General features: G+C 43.5%; 1 long non-coding RNA gene across 1 annotated transcript in view; it reads left to right on the forward strand.

The window, feature by feature from the left end:
* Positions 1-17,724, forward strand: part of LOC138258695 (uncharacterized) — an 85,932-nt gene that overhangs the window by 57,438 nt on the left and 10,770 nt on the right. Inside the window, exons 2-3 of the long non-coding RNA XR_011198506.1 lie at positions 8,003-8,086; positions 9,369-9,395. This is a non-coding gene — a long non-coding RNA (uncharacterized lncRNA). The remainder of the gene's footprint in view (positions 1-8,002; positions 8,087-9,368; positions 9,396-17,724) is intronic.

Consider the following 17,724-nt stretch of genomic DNA (forward strand, 5'->3'; position numbering starts at 1 on the left):
GGGTCTTGTGGCCCCACCTCCCAAAGCCTTGTTAGCCACTTGAGACCCCATTCCCCAGGACCTTTTCACAAAGTTGAGTGGAGAGGGCGATGTGGCCCGCTCCCCGATCCTCTTTAGACACTGAGGACCCCATGGCCTATGTTAAAAGCGGAAGGGGCTGTGTGGCCCCCCTCCCCAAGCCATTATCGACTCTGAGGACCCATCTCCAGGGCCGGCATTTGTAAAAGGTAACCTGTTGCCAACCCAGGGCACCCACCGCACTCTTGATGGGGATCACAGCAGGAGCCCCAAGCGCCCATGGGCCCCGCTGGCTCCCTTCATGCAGCAGGAGCCAGCATTGCTCCAGCCCACAGGCCCAGCTACTAATGCTGCTCCCTGCGAGCAGGAGCAATATTTTGATCTGTTTCTCTGCCCGCAAAGAGATCAAAAGTCTGCTGCTATCAGGCAGGAGCTCCCTCTCATTGGAAGTAGACTTGGTGTTTGCTCCCGCTTGGCAGGAAATTAAAAAAATGCTCTTGCCATGCAGGAGCAAACATAGGTTTTTCTACCTGTGCCGCTGCAGGAGGGAAACCGCTTGTCCCGGAGGTGGTCTCCCTGTGACCTAGTTACTGAGCTGGCCTCGGGAAATGGAGTCCATTAATTCCTTAGGGAGGCGAGCTGTGTGGATCCCCTTCCTTAAAGTAAGCAGCCTCAGGAGCATACATCAAGTGTAATAAAAAAAATATAAGTATAACAAAATCAAAATATAACTAAAAATACATTTTTTACCAATAATATAAAAATCTTAAAATAAATGAAATAAAATAAGTAATTACAATCCTAACTAAACAATAGGTGGGAAAGTGCTGGACTTTGGAGGGGTTATATTTACTATTCTCATTCCAAAAAAAGCAAAATCAGGGAAAGTGTTGTGCTTTGAAGGCATTAGATTTACTATTCCCACTCTAATCTGAGCAATAGTAGGTATAGTGGTCAATTTTGGAGGGATTATATTTACTATTCACACTCCAATCTGAGAAACAGTATGGAAAGTGTTAGACGCTGAAGCAGTTACATTTACTATTCCCACTGCAATATGAGGAACAATAAGAAAATTGTTGGACTTTGGACGGGTTAAATAATTAGTAATTACCTTTTTTTAAAAATCATATTTAAAATTACAAAGTACACATTAAAATATAAAAACAGATATCATAATGCTAATTTAACAAAGATAATACAACTATGATGTATTAAACACATTGAAAAACAATGTTTTATGTAGCTATATTAAATTAAAAAAATATTATATACAAGAATATTAAAAAACAATAGTATTTACCTAAATAAACAATATACTTGCATTCCCTATTCTATCCCATGATTTTTTTGACAAGGTGTTTTTGTATCATTATATGTTTTTTCTATAGAGCTTTACAACACAAACCTGGATTTCCAGACTTTGGTATAATACTTTTTCTTGTGCAAGTAGATGGTGTGACAATGTTATTTAAGGAGTTGGTTAATGACTACACGCTAACCTCTGCTGCAGCAGTAACATAATAACTGCACACTTACATTCTTAAAGTATATTTAAGTATTTCCTCTTTTATGGAAACTCTGTATACCTCTGCGCTTGTTCAATATATGCTAAATTTTGATTGGGTGATTTGCGTTGGTAGTAGAATCTGTATATTGTTACCACAATTAGAAAATCAAGCAATGGTAAATGTACCGAAGTAGCCTGCCATGTTATGTTCTTTGGCCATATTTTCAACACTACAACTTATCTCTGACTAATACCTTTGCATTAAGAGTGTAGTATGAGTTTACTTGGACCAACTCCATCTTTGCCTCATGCTACGGATGAGCCTGATGTTGTTTTCATTGTACCGTATCCTGAACCAAAATGATAACTATGCCGTTCTTAAGAATTAGCTCAACATACTAACAATGCTTTAAGCTATGTTCAGTTTTTCTAAGATCATCTTAACTTACGTTCTTGAGATTTTTGTAGCACTGAATTGCCACTAGTACGGATTCTTAATGTTGTCATAGCTCAGGCAACTTCATAGCCTGATATCGAGCATTACGTCATAGACCATAGTCCGCTTCTTTTGTTTGAGTTGTATCATGAGCAGTGTATGCATGGTTAATATAACTGCTATCAAGTATGTGTTTGTTTGTGGTGCTTATGGTTGTAAGGGTTCGTGGCCAGAGGTGTTTTACAATTCAAGCTTGTGCTGCATAGGAGTATTGGTATGTGCATTGCCCAGTTATACAAGTGTCAGAGGTAATTGAGAGTTTGGCATCTGGTTTGAGGGAATATGGAAGCAGTTTAGCAAGTGGAAAGCTGGAATGAAAATCTCTGACTATTTTCCTTTTTGCTTTGCAAGCCCAGATCTTGCAAACATGCTGACTGCTGCTCCCTTTCTCTCACACACATTAGAGCTTCTGACACCATCCATCTGGATTCAAAAACAAAGTCCCCCCTCTTCCATCTGTATGATCGACAATTCTGATTTTTTCTAAAGAATATCCTTATCTACTGAGAAACGTTACTATCACACAACTTTAGAACTTCATCTTTCTCTTTATCATTGTTCACAGTTACCAGCTCCTCTTGTTCCAATTGCACTGTTCTCCTAGTTTATTTTGCTTGGTCACCTCATTTCCAACCTCTTCACGTTTCACTATAGTGATCTGATGCATGTTGTGGACAGCATTCTTGTATGCTCCGGACAAGCAACCAAAATAACATGATATCTCATTCAATATATTGTGGTAACTCATCCACTTACTTCTCTTCCATGTTTTCTTCTGTCCTGTCCCATTGGCAATTTGAAGTGGCATTAGCGTGATACATATGGTGTTTAGTTAACATATAAAGTAAAAATTCAGTACAATTAATAATTCAGCATGTGCAAAAATAAACCTTATTACAGTCCATATATTTCCACATACACAACATAAATATATTTATGTTATGCCTATGTAAATGAAAGTACCCCAATAATAGATAATTTAGCACACCCGGACTAATAAAGGTGCATTCATACATCTATTACTATAGTACAGAGCTCATGTGTCATGGCATTCTGGAGAGTACGTTGTGAACAAAACAACAAGATAGGAAATACCATCTTGGTCAAAAGCAATTGTACTGAGTTGACAAATGGTCAATCAGTCATTAAAGAAATCCCAAATTTGGATCAAACCTGATACCTGGGTCGGGGGACATAAAAAGTATCATAATGCCTAATCTTTTAGGAACTGGATGCAAAGATTTAAAAAAAAGAAAAAGAAAAGATAGAGCTAATTTAAAAAGAAAGATTCATACACGGTATCGTTTTTTCTAATTATACTGCCTCTGGATATAAACGAAATAATCATGGTCAGGTCAAGAGAATAGGAGTAAAGGATGATTGTCTAAAAGCATTAAAGGTTACGGTGATTAACAGGAGAGCGATAACATAAGATTTTAAAAAATTCTGATCAGTGGTGAAGAATATTGTGAAAAAATAACATTTAAGAAGTGTTGTTTCCTCCTGGAGATCTCCCACTTGTGGGGAAATCACAGGAAAGGGACAGAGATGAGCAGAGGGAAAGAGAGCTATAAGGCATACAAGGGTTGTCCCTCTGAAAACCTTAGCAAATAAGAGGTCTTGCAGTGCATTTTTATCCGAAAATGTACTTGGTGAATCCTGCCTGACAAATCTGAAACGCCGATGCAAAACTAATTTTTCAGTTGGGATTACTCCAATACAACTTTTTAGAAAATGTTTACATTAAGCAGGTTTTCATCAGCATAACGTTGTAGACTAATTAACTTGATAAAGCACTGCTTACAGCTTCACAAAATATGTTACACGATGTTACAGAGGACAAATAGTTGGCCAGTATTCACAAGGCCAGTTTAATGGGATTGAAACTCACTACACTGATTTAAGCTCTTATATTTGGTTATGGTTCAATATATCTGTTTTAACTTCTACCCCTGAAAAACATATGGGGTAATGTGCCTCCTGCCCAACTTTTTAATGATATTGCAAGTCACAGAGAAGTATGGAACAGGGTTCAAGGCCAAGTTCCTTTATAAGGTCATGGAACGTCGAGGTGATTTCCAATATTTTTATAATGTACGGCAGGGAATACTTTAGTTGTTATAATATATGGTCACACCATAAGCCTTCCTGCAAACTACTTAAAACTTTGGCAATTTGCTCTTTCTTATGAAAGAAATAGGCTGCTTGCAGACATGAAAAATAAAAGTATAAGCTGCTGTGCAAAATTAAACACACCAAAAAGCATTTTGTTACTTGTTGCAAAAAACATTAAGATTTGCCTAATGTCAGACATATTTAATAAAAGTTGTTGCTCAAAATGTGTAGAAACATGCAGAGGTTCTGTCTTTCATATAACCACCTACAGTGTGCGAAAAATAAACATATTGCCATAAATATTGCTTTTCTCCTTGTTACCAGAAGAAGGAAATGACAGTTCGCATTATTGCTGTTTTTTTATCAGCAGCCATGATTATGCTATGTGTCCTATCTTTCATCCTGGCTGCTGGCTCTTTCAGTAAGCATTATGATGTCAGAGCTAAACTGTAATAACTTGTTACAGTTGAGCAGCTATGTCATTTCTTTATTACAGGAAACTAGAGATGACAAAACTTGACAGTGATCAGGAAATAAGAGACAGGGTTTTATACATAGGTCTCAGGAACCCATGCATTTTAGGCTGATAAAAGTCCTACATGCAAATATACATAGAGTAATATGCGATTTATTACCATTGTGGCTGGTAGAAGTGAGGAGAAGACACGGGAACGGCTCCTCCGAGCTAAGCATCTCATGAGCATTGCGCTCCTTCCTGCAGTCTACTGACTTCAAGGCCAAAATACAACTGTGATATTCTTGTATTTCTATTATTGATCCTACATATTATTTTCTTTCTTTAGTAGACAGTGTTGTAGATGTGTATATGGTGTCTTGCAGAGCAATCTCTTCATTGCAATGAGCAGAAGAAGAAGCACACACAGAACCATCAACTTAGCTACGAAGCAAAAGATGCAGCTCTCTGTGCTCTCTTTAACAAATGGCCTCAATTGAATTTCATTTAACGACCGTCTTCCATTTTTGCATTTTGTGAAGAAAGTAATATTATTCTGCTGCAGTGCCCTAAAATACTCGGCTGGTTCAAAGCATGTCAGTGGGAGTGTAGGTTTGACCTGCTTTTAAGTGTTAGTGGATCCTAATTAAAACGTGAGGCACTCAAAGGTAATTGCTTTGCAGCTGGACCACAGGTCCACCTGATTCATTTGTCTCCATTCCCAAAAAGTTATTAACTCACTGGTAAGCCAAGGGAACTGCTATCTTCATTACCCCTCGCCCTCCAAAATCATTACTTCACAAAATTATAATGCCTCTTATGTCCTGCTTCCCCTTGTGAATTACTTCACATTTAACTAAAGCGACAATGCCTTTTCAGGCCCTTCACCTAAAAAGTGTTCTAGTTCAGCACTCAACAGAATTAACGGTTCTTTTTTACAAAATATTGCCCTACTAAGTAATCACACTTCCACACCCCCACGTAAACTGATACTATTTCCGTTACCATCCATCAACTGTGCAGGTAAACAAAGGAGCAGCTCACTTCCTCTCTTTCTTGTCCAAATTGCTTGACTAAATGAACCAAAGTAATAACCATTCCTGGGAGATGTTCTGCAATGTAGTTCAGTTGTCTTCATTGGGGTGATCCATTTTCTTCATTCACTACCATTTAAGTGTTGGACAACATTAGGATACAGTTCGGATTTTCAAACTATCACCAAGCGATACATTTTCAGACAGTAAATCAAAATAGGGATCATCTACATAGGCTGTGGGTTTGGTGAAAATCCAGCCTGAATCATATCTTTCCGGGCCCACCCCCTGTCTCAAACCCACCTGCATATCTTAAATGGCTGCTGTGCTGTGCATAGTCTTGTCAAGAAATAGCTGCATATGATGAGGGCAGTAAGAGGATTTCATGACCTACAGACAAAAGTGATTTCTACTTAATCTGCCATATTCTTTGTTTAGCACAGTGAGAAATAACATTATTAGTTGGGGTAGGTAGTAGTCCACCACAAGTACAAATGCCACTATTCTAGTTAAGTCCAGCAATGGATTCTGTAATTTAAACCTAAGCTCAACCCCTTGTAGCTATGACACAAAGCAGAGAGCCTTAACTTAAGAAAATGGGTAAAACAGTTAACAAGTTTACAACACAACACAGTAAAGATCCCACTCCAGTTTCTAAACAATAGGGAATAATTTAGTGAACAAAATGACACCAAAATTGCCAAAAATACAAAAAGGGTAACCAGAAATATGATTTTTTTAGGTTTTAAATAAAAATAGCTTTAAAAAATCATTAGGTGCCAACCACAACCATGTGGCTGTACTTAACAGAGGCCTAAGTCTGATTTAAGGCTGACGATGATGGAGGACAGGTCAGCTACAGGAACCAGATTCAAACTGGTCCAAAGTTTTACCTTCTGGGTTTGTCTCTGAAATGGAAGCCAATAATCCTCAGCATGACAAAGTAGCAGACTGTGGCGAGAACAGCTCAATGAGGCCAGATAGCTGTCGGACATGGTCCCAGTGAAGCAGCTGAAGGCTCCTACGTGGATTGACTTTAGAGGTTTGTCCCAGTCCTCTTGATGTCTTTGGAGACAAGAAGTTTCTCATCACCGTTTGTTTAGGATGTTAGGAGTAGTACACGTTGAGGCAGCCAAGGGCCACAGGACCTCCAGAACAGCCCTTGGGGTTCAAGGCTCACTCCAGCAGAAGCCACCAGCATGGTCCAGGACAGGTCAGTTCAGAACTGGCCAGCTGGGCTCTTCAGAAAACGGCTTCATTCAGCTTGTTGTGTACCCATAGTTTAAAAGGAGGTCAGCCAACTGACCATTGGAGCCCACTTCTTTGTTCTGCAAACAAGTTAGAACTGCTACAGCACTTCAGGTTTCCTTACAAGTCTCAACTTCAGTTGTAGTCCCTCATCATTCTTCCACAGATCCAGTAGTGTTCTGGAGAAGGTACCCAGGGCTGACACATTTATGCCTAGCACTAGCTTGTGTGTGGTAGAGACTCTTGCACCCCCTCCCTGAACAACAGGGAACACGTTCCCAGGGGTAGCCCTACCCCCTTTTGCAGCAGGTCCTGTTTGCCATATAGTAAACAGTCCAACACTGCACTTCTCTATCTAAATCCAACATTACAGAACCCATCTAGCTCTGTGTGAACCAGTGCTCCCCCGTCTCCCCCCAGACTGTGGCCAGGAAAATGAGCATCCCCTTCTCTGTGGTCTCTTCAGAGGAGTTTTGTGGGCAGCTCCTCTCCCACTGGAAATGGTGCCCTCCAGACGGGGAGCAATGAATGGCTCTGCCAACATGTCTGCTTAACACTTACCTTTCACTGTATGGACATATTTAACATTAAATCTGTACATTTTCTACTTTTAAATATTATGCACCATGCTTCATGGGCAGCAAGGCCTGCATAGAAGTGACTTATTAATATTTAAAAGCTAGGATTAGGCCTGCCAAAAGGGACTATTTTGGCAGGTCGAATATGCAGTCTAAAACTGCCACAGCCAGGCTACAATGGTTGGCCAGCAGCCATATTTGCACTGTCACTGTAGTGGATAGCACAATGGGTGCTACAGTCAACTAGTTACATTTAACTCATATGCCCTAGGTACACTTTGTACCATATACAAGGGAACTCTAGGTAATTATATATGCCAATTAGGAGTACAACTTATTTCAACATGTGTTAGGGCCTGTTTAGCAGCACCCCAGAGCCAAAACACAGAAGCATCAGTCAACAAAAAACAGGGATGAGCATGTAAAAAGAGGCATTTTCCTGCAAGTACAAAAACAACTAAAGTGTTTTGGTTAAATAATGAGTGTTCATCTATATTCATTAATCATTCCGATATTTCTCACCAAAAAGCATACTAATGTTTTTCACAGATTTCTGCTGCTAAACCAGCCTTCTCCTCTGGGCTTGGATGTGGATGCCAAGAGAAATAAAATTCAGGCTCCTCCTTCTTCCAGGTAAATGCACCTAAAACTGTGAAAGTTCTGTTGTTGTGAAAAGACGACTTCACATTGCTTATGAGGTATCTGAAGGTCAATCAGGGGTAAACGTTTGTGAAGTTTCCATATAAGGGTTTCTTTCCAACGTTTTCTACGGTGGTAAAATTATTGCTTTTAAATTGCAATAGGTATTGCAAATTTGGCTCTAACTTCACATACTCGCTGATTTGCTTATTGAGGATTTAGTGGCTGTATTGTGCACGTTACAAAAGAATGACAGCTAAAGTTAATGGATCTTTTCCCAAACTGCTTGTATTTGGCTGGAAGCTCCAGGGGCGTAACAGAGTCCCCCGTAGCCCCATGGTGTACGGGGGCGGGGCAGGCTTACCCATACTTCAGGGAGCCCCCTCAGCCCCTACTGATGTGAGTGTGGGGGGCCCTTGAGCGTATCTTTCAGGGGAGCCTCGTCCCGTTTTGTTACGCCACTACGGGTCTCCGATGTGCAAGTCAGACAGCCTAACCGTGGGCCTCTGGTACTGTGTGCCACTACGAAAGGCCTCTACATGGTAAATGGTTAGATATTTGATTCTTTGCCTAACTGGTTGATACTGGTATTATATCAGTGTATATGAGATGTTTGAGTTTTAAGTCAAGTATGAGACAGCCAGCAAGGTTTTGTGCTGTTAGGAGCTTGCATATAATTTTGGTGAGGAGTGGCAAATAGATTACGTGGCAGTAGTCCACGGGATATGGCCCACTACCGTGTTGAAGGCAGCTCTCAGTTGTGTCAACAGTGACCGGAGGATCCCTCAGAGAGGAAGGAGGCATTAAAGTTGAAGATAAGTTCTTCCCAAACTTGATTTAACTTGCATGCAATATGGTGGGGGTCAATCGAATGGGGATACCGTGAATTCTCTGGAGCCTATTTGTATGAACTTCGTTTGGGCCCTTTGAGATACAGCTGTTTTGACTCTATTGTTAATCGTGGACGAGGACGTTTTTATCTGCCATGTTGTTCCCCCTATCCTTGAATATCCCAATATGAATCCGATAATCAATGGCATAATCGCTATTGCTTAAATTGTGGCTGATGATTGGTAAGCAAGCCCGGTAAACTGCATGCAGAAATAGGGGTAGGACGTTATCAAATTAATGTAACACGGGTACCTCCGCCTAACACGATACTGAACATGTAAAAGGTGCAGTGTAGATCTGCTTAGGGATACACCTCTTCAACATGTTCATGCTTTGTATTTTCCACCAAATTCTTTCTAATCCAATATCTTTATTTGCTTTACAGTATGCCCCAAGGAACCTCTGCAAGCAGGTAAGTAAATACCTAGGATTAAAACTTTTCAAGTACCGAGAAACAAGTGTGTTATGGGTAATGGCAGTGGGGACCAACACGCACTGAGAAACAAGTGTGTTATGGGTAATGCAGTGGGGACCAACAAGCACTGAGAAACAAGTGTGTTATGGGTAATGGCAGTGGGGACCAACAAGCACTGAGACCAACAAGCACTGAGAAACAAGTGTGTTATGGGTAATGGCAGTGGGGACCAACAAGCACTGAGAAACAAGTGTGTTATGGGTAATGGCAGTGGGGACCAACAAGCACTGAGAAACAAGTGTGTTATGGGTAATGGCAGTAGGGACGAATAGAAAACTGTGGGTGTTCCATGTACACAGTGCTGATTAGAGTTATTCATGACTTGGAATACGTCTACCATACTACATTCAGCTGTGTAATCATTACTGATAATCCACTGGACCACTCTGTTCCTAATATAAATTCATTAACTAGTGAGTTTCATCAATAGCTAATTTTCGTGACATTTTCTAAACATTGGGAGCCAGATATGATAGAAAATGATGGCGCGCAGCAGTTTGCCAAATTTGGCAGCGTTGTGCACCGTCATTTTCAAAATGCAGAGTTGCTCCGTATGTACTAGAATACGGCACACCCCTTTATTTCCCCCTGCACCGGCGCTAAATTTGCTGTTGTGTGCCTACGCCTCAACCCTTGCACCATAGTGCAAGGATGGCTGCGTTGAGGGCAAGGAGTCCAGTTGAAAGAGGGAAGTCTTTTTGGTCCTGAGACTTCAGGGAACAGGAGGCAAGCTCTATCCAAGCCCTTGGAGGGTACTTCTGCAGCAAGGCAAGAGTTAAGCAAGGCAGCAGGCCAACAGCAAAGCAGCAGTCCTTTGTAGAAAGCAGTCAGGTGAGTCCTTTGAGCAGCCAGGCAGTTCTTCTTGGCAGGATGCAGGTTCTGGTTCAGGTTTCTTCTCCAGCAAGTGTCTGAGGTGGTAGGGCAGAGTCCCCGTTTTATACTAAAATGTGCCTTTGAAGTGGGGGAGACTTCAAAGAAGGGCCTAGAAGTGCACCAGGTCCCCTTTCAGTTCAATCCTGTCTTCCAGGGTCCCAGTAGGGGGTGTGGCAGTCCTTTGTGTAAGGGTAGGCCCTTCACCCTCCCAGCCCAGGAAGACCCATTCAAAATGCAGATGTATGCAAGTGAGGCTGAGTACCCTGTGTTTGGGGTGTGTCTGAGTGAATGCACAAGGAGCTGTCAACTAAACCTAGCCAGACGTGGATTGTAAGGCACAGAAAGATTTAAGTGCAGAGAAATGCTCACTTTATAAAAGTGGCATTTCCAAAATAGTAAGATTAAATCCAACTTCACCAGCCAGCAGGATTTTGTATTACTATTCTGGCCATACTTAATATGACCTTCCTACTCCTTTCAGATCAGCAGCTACCACTTCAACAATGTATGAGGGCAGCCCCCATGTTAGCCTATGAAGGGAGCAGGCCTCACAGTAGCGTAAAAACGAATTTAGGAGTTTTACACTACCAGGACATATAAACTACACAGGTACATGTCCTGCCTTTTACCTACATAGCACCCTGCTCTAGGGGTTACCTAGGGCATACATTAGGGGTGACTTATATGTAGAAAAAGGGGAGTTTTTAGGCTTGGCAAGTACTTTTAAATGCCAAGTCGAAGTGGCAGTAAAACTGCACACACAGGCCTTGCAATGGCAGGCCTGAGACAAGGTAAAGCGGTTACTTAAGTGGGTGGCACAACCAGTGCTGCAGGCCCACTAGTAGCATTTAATCTACAGGCCCTAGGCACATGTAGTGCACTCTACTAGGGTCTTACAAATAAATCAAATAGCCAATCATGGATAAACCAATCAAAAGTACAATTTACACAGAGAGCATATGCACTTTAGCACTGGTTAGCAGTGGTAAAGTGCCCAGAGTTCAAAAGCCAACAACAACAGGTCAGAAAAAATAGGAGGAAGGAGGCAAAAGGTTTGGGGATGACCCTGTAAAAAGGCCAGGTCCAACAGGGGGAGATTGTTTTTGTGCAGGAAGGAACACCTTCCTACACAAAAACAATCTTCAATGGCGATTTGCTCCTTCTATGTGTGCTGCAAAATGCGGCACACATAGGAAGAGCAAAAAACAAGGAGAAATGAAGGCATTTCTCCTTGTTGCGCTGTGCTAATGCAGCCCCTGGGGTGGCATTAGATTTTGGCGCTGCTTAAGGTTTACAAAAACTCTTAAATCTGAGGCAGCGTCAAAATGCCATGGGTATTGCTGCGTGAAGGGGTTGTATTTACAAGGTGGCGTTAACCACAAATGTTGGCTTAAAGCCACCTTGTAAATACAGCCAGGGCATTGCACCACCAGAGCATCACAAAAAGCGACACTCCAGTGGCGCTAAGGGCTCTTAAATATACCCCTAGATTTGTATCTTGAGTAAGGTCCACTGCACAATGGAACTCTTTAAAATCAGTAGCATCTGCGAGACTAGAACTAAAGTTTGGAAATATTGCCTCAAACTAAAAGCTCACCGTGTTTTGAGACTTTACAAGTAGCAGTGCCTCTTGCAGTGGAAGTGCAGGAATCCCGTCGAGTCACAGAACCTCACTTAGAAAGGGAAGACTGCCTAAGAGAAGAGCCTCTGGCTGGTGATGGGATTTTGTCTTAAGATGAAGTCTCCTCTTGTGACAGAAGATTTTAACATCCCATTGCCTTGTGACAGGCTCTTCTCTAGTGGTGGGACAGTGCCCAGTGATGATGCCTTGTTCATAGACAGACACTCGGCTTGTGATGGAGTCTAGCTTAGACAAGGGTCCATGCCATGCATCTTATAATGGAACATGCTCCACACTTGCAAGAATCCTGCAGTGCAACACAAAGCACCACTTACTCATCTCACAAGACACTGAAATGAAAATTTATACAGTGGGCATATCACCTGTGAGAGTTTCACAAGGCGCTGTCCACGGGAACAAGGATCGACCCTGGATCTCCGGCTACCGAGCCAGATCCTCTGACAGCCATGCTACACTCTTTCCACAGCTCCGAACTGAGAACCACGCACAAAGCACTGATGTCAGAGTATGAAGACATAGATCACATGTAAGACAGTAACCCCATACCACCCAAATTCCTTAACAGTGATCACCAACTCCAGATGCCAACCCCACCCACTACGTCACCGACACTTCTAGTCCTCTCATAGTGATTTAGTAAAAAATAACTGATAGGGATGAATATTTACGAAATATTATTCAAGAGAGGAGGGTGAGTTCTTATTGTTATTTACTGTGAGATTTCCTGTAACAAAGTCAGATGCCTTTTCCACCCCTTTCAAGAAGTTGTAGTTTTGTAGTCCCTGGTACTTCTAGTTAAAGTCATGTCTTCAAAACAATCATTTGAAATGAATTTTGTTAAACTACGTTTAATTGAATATTTTGGTCAGTATTCTGATTTGTGTATGTTTGGCTACAACAATTATGTAAAGGACCTTTGACCAACCTGTCTTAATTGCTAGAGGTGTTCAGTCTTGACAGTGCTCTATACATTTTCTGCATGTGTTCACATCTATCAACATATATTAAATAGGTGAATCAGCTGTATTCTGTCATATTCTCTCACCCATGACAGAATATTTTCAGTAGTTGGAGGAATTTATAATTTACTTGCCAGTCACTTTTTCAAGATTTAGGGCCTCATTATGAGCACGCCAGCCCTGTGGAGAGGAGACCGCTGCGGAGCTGGCAGTCTCCAACTGCCACCTCCCCCACCCCCAGGCCCATTACGAGGTTTCCACTGGGCTGACTGGCAGAAACCTCACAAATCTGGGGTTTCTGTTGGTCAGCCCACTGGAAACCATGAAGTGGCACAGAAGATGACCCTAGCACCCTTGGAATGAGCACTCTCTGCCATAGCAGACAGTGTACATTGCACATTCTGAGAGAGGGCCGTGCAGGCCCCCCCCGTGGCCCCCAGCACTGGGTTCCCACCAGCCTTTTCATAGCGGGGTCCCTGCCATGAAAAGGCTGGCACAAACTGGACTTGTAATCAGCGCGGCAGCGCTGAAATGTGTCCGACCACAGTCAGCCCATTGGGAACCATGCTCCTGGCGGGGACCGTGGTCCCCTGGCGGTTTGGCTGCCAGGGTCGTAATGTGGCAGTCAGACCTCCTGGAGTGCATCGGTCCGACCACCACCGAGGCATTGGCGGTCCTCGGTCGTAATAAAGACCTTAGGCCCGTATTTATACTTTTTGACGCTAAACTGCGCTAACGCAGTTTAGCGTCAAAAAGTTTTGCGCCGGCTAACGCCATTCTGAAGCGCCATGCGGGCGCCGTATTTATTGAATGGCGTTAGCCGGCGCAAGCAGACCGGCGCTGCCTGGTGTGCGTGGAAAAAAACCACGTACACCAGGCAGCGCCGGCGTTGGGAAAAATGGCGCTAGGGCGTCTTAAAAATGGTGCAAGTCAGGTTGACGCAAAAAATCGCCTCCGCCCGATTTGCGCCATTTTTAACGACGCCCAGACGCCATTTACATGACTCCTGTCTTAGTAAAGACAGGAGTCATGCCCCCTTGCCCAATGGCCATGCCCAGGGGACTTATGTCCCCTGGGCATGGTCATTGGGCATTGAGACATGTAGGGGGGCACAAATCAGGCCCCCCTATGCCAAAAATAAAAATAAAAAAAAATAAAAATTATACTTACCTGAACTTACCTGAATGTCCCTGGGGTGGGTCCCTCCATCCTTGGGTGTCCTCCTGGGGTGGGCAAGGGTGGCAGGGGGGGTCCCTGGGGGCATGGGAGGGCAGCTGTGGGCTCATTTTGAGCCCACAGGTCCCTTAACGCCTGCCCTGACCCAGGCGCTAAAATCCGGCGCAAATGCGGGGTTTTTTGCCCCGCCCACTCCCGGGCGTCATTTTTGCCCGGGAGTATAAATACGACGCATTTGCGGCGCAGTCATTTTTTTAGACGGGAACGCCTACCTTGCATCTCATTAACGCAAGGAAGGCGTTCACGCAAAAAAATGACGCTCTTTCCTCATACTTTGGCGCTAGACGCGTCTAACGCCAAAGTATAAATATGGCGTTAGTTTTGCGCCGAATTTGCGTCTAAAAAAACAACGCTAATTCGGCGCAAACGGAGTATAAATATGCCCCTTAGTGTTTTTAGGTGGCATTAATGTATTGATGGAAGCTTCATGAAATTCCCTTGCTCAATCTCTGTGCTCAGTGTGCACTCTTATAATTCCAGGTAATGGGTGAAGGGACCCATTCATGTGCCAAAATACACACTGGATTTAATTTTTCACACTACTAATTTTGTGGTGGATAATATTCATATCACTATTGCCATGGACACAGCACGTTTTGATATTATGTGATATACAGATGCATGGAAATTTAAAAAACAAAGTAAGTGGACGTCAGGTAATTGCAAATGTTCACAATAGATATGAATGCATAGATGAAGCTCTTATAGAGTAAGGAAGCTTTCAAACAGGTGATGGCCCTGAAAATAAATTTGAAAAATATAATAGTGTATTTGAATGAGCTTTAAATGATGATACTCCGTTACTTTAAGTCTAAATTTAATGCTCGCAAAGGAGATAATGATGATCTGAAACTGAAAAGGAAAATTATGAGAAATTAAAAAATCAAATGGCGAATTAATTACTACAACGCAGAATGAAATGCAACTTAAATCTCATTAGTGGCCTAAAGGGATACAGATTCAGTTGTACACTGGTGGTCACTGTAAAATCGCTGGGATTCACCCTTGTCCATCCCTCCCATTTGTTCAACATGTAAATTGTATCACCAGATACGCAAACTTTCTACTGCTACACTTCAAGCAAATTAAATAAATGCTCTCACCACCCCAGGTAAAACAACAGAAGCCCACTCACATTGGTATTATGGGAACGCAATCTTTTAAAGATAATTTTTCCATTCTTATAGTTCACGTATCACGTGATGGCAATGAATGCCTTTGTATGCTATTGGGAAGACTTTGGTATAGGAATATGGGTTTTGCCCATCTAATCAGCACAGATTTTTTGCTTTTTGATCACCTGGTTATAGACCTTTTACTCTGGTGGAGCCTCATAATCTTTGACTCACCCACAGCAAACTCATGGTAAATGGATCACGTGTGGTGACCGCCGTCTGCCTTTTAAGATACAGCCTTTGCAGTGTAGCAAGGATAAGAGGCACTAAGCTGATTACATGTGACCACATGTGCACATGTGTGTGCATATGTATGAAGTCTGCACGTGGGCAACTCCTGTTGTCCTCAGCCCAGTAACTGCGCACAGATAGCCTGGCGCAGAGGGGACTCTGCAGGATTGGGTATTGACATGTGGTAGGCCTGATAAGATTGGTGCAAGCATACAGGGAAATTCAGTGTGAGTTACTGCCTTGCCTGTAGTGACACTCAGTTATACACTTATAAGGAACTCTGCCTTATAGTGCAGCTCCATTTCCCCTTGGTCTACAGACACCAGAGTTGTTCCGATTTAGATCTTAACCTGTGCGAAAAGATCAATGCTGCAAAGCCCAAAGACATATCTGTACAGCTTATGGGTCATCCAGGAATGTCATAATTATGTGGCTCAGCTCAAGATCACAGCCCAGGCCTTTTGTCACCCTGCTGGACTGGTTAATTATTTTTTCTCTCCAGTGGAGGGAACAGAGACCTCCCTACACAAAGGGAGCATTTAACAGCGCTTAACTCAACTCCTGAGGAGGAAAGGGCTGGGGCAGAATGCACTGCATCAATCAGTCAGCTGTCACACTATGTCAGGAAGGGGGCCTGCCCAGGTCAACTAAACGAAGGAGGGAGCCCAGACCTCCAGAGCCAAGCCAGGAGGAGGTTCCCTTTGAAGAAGGCACTGGCAGTGATGTCAGCAAGGGGTGGAGCTGAGACCCTCAGAGCAGATGTGGCAAGTGACTCCTGGGTGACACCATCTTGGAATATCCCAGCAGGCTGTGCAGGATGTTTGGGACAGTGTTGGAGAGATGATATGGCACCCCAGGACAGGCCAGAGGTGCATCCCTCCTGGAACCTCCAGGTCCCACTTAAGAGGTCCTGTGCAGAGGAGAGAGCTCTCTATTGGGTGTGCTTTTCTGCTGGACACTGGTACTGGAGGTAGCTGCTATGGACAATTGGAAGGAATAACCCACTGATGGCTACCTGGACTAAGGACTCTGAATCAAATTGATTTCAGGATGAGTGAAGCTGGTCCCCTTACACCCTCTAGGGACTAGTTGCAGGAAAGACTGGGATGCTGTGCCAAGGAGGAGGGAGGCCCATAGGAAAAACAAGAAGAAAGGCTGGTTCAGGGAGCCAGTGAAGCCGGTCCCAGCACAGTTCATCACTTTTAAGGCTGGGATGCCTAACAAAAGGGTTCCAGGTGGCTAGGAGTAAAATGAGCCAGGAGTAAAATGAGCCCAGAATCAAGTAAAACTGTACAACGGAGCCCGAGATATGAGCTTACAAAGGATTTGACTTTTGGCCCACCCCTGCCAGGCCTGTTGTGTGTGGAACTCTGCTGCAGGAGCTATGTAGTGCTTCGTAGTAGTTTCAGGGGAGATGAAGGGACCTGCTCAATGGGGCCGCACAGCGACTGCCATTAAGTAGGTCCTGGGGTGGGTTGGGCGTGGGGGGACAGAAAGGGGGCAGGGTGGGAGAAACTGCAGAAATGTGGGGGGCTGCGACGGGGCAGAGAAAGAGCAGGAAGAGCGTGGTGGGGGTGTGGGGGTCCTAAAGAAAAAATCTGGAAGCTCAGGATAAGAGGCAGAAGCCAGGGACAGAAGTGGCACTATATTGCAAGCACTACGTAGCGCTTCACAGTAGTGTCAGTGGAGCTGGATGGTCCTGCTCAATGGGGTCGCTCAGTGACTGCCATTAGGCAGGTCCTGGGATGGGAGAGGTGAATGGTGGGGGGCAGGGTAGGAGAAATTGCAGGAACACGGGGTTTCTGAGAGGGGGCAGAGAAAGAGTGGGAAGAGCACAGAGGGGGCCTGAAGAAAAAAATCAGGAAGTGCTGGATATGAGGCAGCAAGCAGGTACAGAGACAGCAGTGGCATTCTACTCCAAGCGGCACGTAGCACTTCGAAGCGGTGTCAGAGGAGCTGGAGGGGCTTCAAAGGAATACATACGTGTTCTTTAAAAAACTAGACCTATTAGCTTTACCTTTGCTTGTTTGAGACACCGCTTTGGAGCCAGTCAGATCATCGTGGCAGGTTTCCTATACAGACATTTCTGAGTTTGAAGACTAGATACTTCTATGGAAGGTATAAGGTATCAAGTGGGGCTTCCCATGGTT

Source organism: Pleurodeles waltl, chromosome 9 (genome assembly GCF_031143425.1).
Source record: "Pleurodeles waltl isolate 20211129_DDA chromosome 9, aPleWal1.hap1.20221129, whole genome shotgun sequence".
In the NCBI taxonomy this organism is placed as follows: Eukaryota; Metazoa; Chordata; class Amphibia; order Caudata; family Salamandridae; genus Pleurodeles; species Pleurodeles waltl.